The sequence below is a fragment of the Etheostoma cragini genome, chromosome 9 (genome assembly GCF_013103735.1).
Source record: "Etheostoma cragini isolate CJK2018 chromosome 9, CSU_Ecrag_1.0, whole genome shotgun sequence".
Taxonomy (NCBI): Eukaryota; Metazoa; Chordata; class Actinopteri; order Perciformes; family Percidae; genus Etheostoma; species Etheostoma cragini.
In genome coordinates, this window is record NC_048415.1 from 14058528 (window position 1) to 14061523 (window position 2996).

The following is a 2996-nucleotide window of genomic DNA, read 5'->3' on the forward strand; positions in this document are numbered from 1 at the left end:
GCTTTCATCTGAAATGTAGCGGAGTGTGAAGTAGCATAAACTGGAAATACTTAAGTAAAGCACAAATAACTCAAATTGTACTTCAGTAGCGTTTACTAACCTTAACAGTACATACCCAGGAACAACTCAAACGTGAGTAATTAGAAGAAGCAGTATGAGCTTCATACTGTAGAAAAGCAACCTAAGAGAATCCCTAAACTAAATCCCTGTCTAAGCACTGCCAAAGCTTAAACTGGCAGCTCTTGGACATCTACAAAGGTTTGCACCCCAAACAAATGAAAATACTCAATCAAAGTACAATTTCAGTGTAAACACATCCCCCTTACAATAAATGCAGGCGAGATTGACCAATTATTTCCATCTGGACACTGGACGTTTTCCATTACAAAGACTACTCCATCCCTGTCACCTTAGAATAAATGTTTACCCATAAATGTTCGCTCGCTGTCTGCAAAACAGGTGAAGACAGCGAAGGGGAATCTAATCTTCAAAGTAAAAGGACATTGTCAGTGTTATGTCTGTTCAGGACGAATTGATCTGTGTTCATTTGGTAATGCCTCAACCTGTGTTAGTTTGTAGCGCCTCGGTTTCCGGTTTTCTGAAAATAAAGAAGGCAGCACGCTTAGACAGCTCGTCCAGTGTCCTTATAAAACATAACAGTCAGATACTACAATTTCCTTCAAGCAGTCTGAACCATGTTCTCATTTTAGTATCATTCCAACCTACTAAGCCAATGGTTTGTGATCCGGCCGAATGTCATGAAAGTCCTGCTTCACCTCACTTTGCCTGAGCACAACACTGTGCCCACAACAAACTGCCAGGCAGATCCACTTGTGTTTTTGTACGAAAGCTTGTGTATGTGCACGTACAAGTAAAGGTTCAAGAGTGTGTCCTTGTGATGTCAATGCATTGAGTTGGAAAAGCCACAAAAAGCCTTTTATGAGTGTGAAACTCTAGTAAAGCAGGTGTACTTGGGACAAATGGGAGAACAGGACATCCAGCTAGCAGCCAGCCTGCTCTGCTGCACTGTGATCATTAGCGGTTTGGGCAACAGATGCTAAGATACTTGAAACATCCTCTTAACCTACCTGCCTACCAGCATTCCTTTCACCTTTCATCCATTCTTGCAGTCCTTCCTGCCATTGTCTCACGCTTGCTTCTTGTTTGGCTGCAGCTGTTTTTCACAACGAATCACAGAGGTGGTGACAACGATAGCAAAGGAGGTGCAGATCTGTAATGTAAGTGTGTTTGCTGAAAGAGTGGTAGAGAGGGGAGAGACGTGTAAAATGTGCCACGAGGTGGATTCTTCCAAGAAATGGCCACTTTATGCTATAATAATACAAAAACAAAAAACACTCCGTACATGTTCCAATACAACAAATCAAGAAAATTCCTCTTGTATCCTCTTTACGGGAAACTAAAGTCATGTCCCTCTATCAACACAAACAAATCCCTTTGCTCCCTGCAACTGTCTGTGACACATTTGTTAAGGGTCAAACCTCTATTGCTGTGAGACACGCATATGCTCTGAGGCCTGTTAAAGCTGTGTATCAATGGACCACCCAAGAGTTTTACACAAACCAAAAAAAGGGGAATTGAATTGGGGGGGGGGGGGTATAGCGCATACGTTTTGACAAGTAGGAAGATCTAAAGATATGATGAGTCAATGTTCACACTCTGAACTGCTAATATATACAAATGGTCCAACACATGCAATACACGGCTGCCTGGTCACTACCATAGTGGTTTTTCTGAGGGTCAGTTTGGGGTTAAAAGCATCAGGTGACCAGCTGTGTTTGCTACATCATGATACTACCATCCGTGGCTGTTTTTCTCTCCCTCCTTTGCTCATACACACATTGTTTTTGAGCTCATTTGTTTGATTTAGTCCATCTAGGTCACAGCGATATTGTTGCTCAAAGGACAAATGCACTCATCTACTGCCATGTTTACCCGGCTTTCATACTACTTTCCGACTAAATCAGCAGGCATGCTGGAAAGAGACAGAGAAGGCTATGTTTAAAGGAATTGCTTGGTAATTTGCACATATTGAAGAAAAGCTCAAGACCACTCTCAATATGACAGCCAGGAGCAGATTAGCTTAGCTTAGCATAAAGCCAAACAGGGGGAAATGGCTGTTCAGGTAATAAATTAATATGTATCTAGTTTGTTTAATCAATACAAACACAGCGAGTACATACAACAAGTGTAAAAATGACAAGTGCCGTGTTGCAAACAATATTTCTTGGCCTGCTTCCAGCGTTCATGCTAAGCTAACTGTTTCCTGCCTGTAGATTCATATTTTACATACAGTGGAAGAAAGCGAAGTACATTTCCAAAACATTTTGAACAAATTCTTTAAGACTACATTCAGTAGTTTTGTCAAACAGCAACCAAATAATTTGAACATTTCTTTCTGTTTTAATCAGATAAAACTTCTAATGCCAAAGTCCGTAAATCTGGATTCAGTTTTCTGCTAAAACCTGCTTTTCTTTTTCATACAATGTGATTTAGAATAATTTGGTTGACAGCTGGATTTCCATTTGAAAAAAACTGATTATTTGGCCAGGTATAGTATATATGTTTATCAAGTGTGCACGGAGCCTGAAGAATTTGGAAGTAATGGTACACTAAAGCAATGCTTTATTGCATTTCCTTTTGGCAATAATCAATTAAACAACACAAAGAAGGATAACAAACACAACACAAATGCAGTTCCTGCCTTAACCTCATTACTCACAGTCATCTATGGTTTTTATTTTATGTGCATGGGTCTGTTTCACTCGCTCACTCAACTCACTCACTCACTTCACTCACTCTCTCACTCACTCACTAACTCACTCACTCACTTTAAACCAGAAGTTGCTCACACCCAGTCTCCAACATGTGTTTGTTTGGCACAGACTAGTGCGATTCTGCTCAGCTGGGCTGTGGCTGCTTGTCACCCCACTGGAGCTCCCAAACAGGACACTTTGAAGTGTTAAGGGCCCCCCACA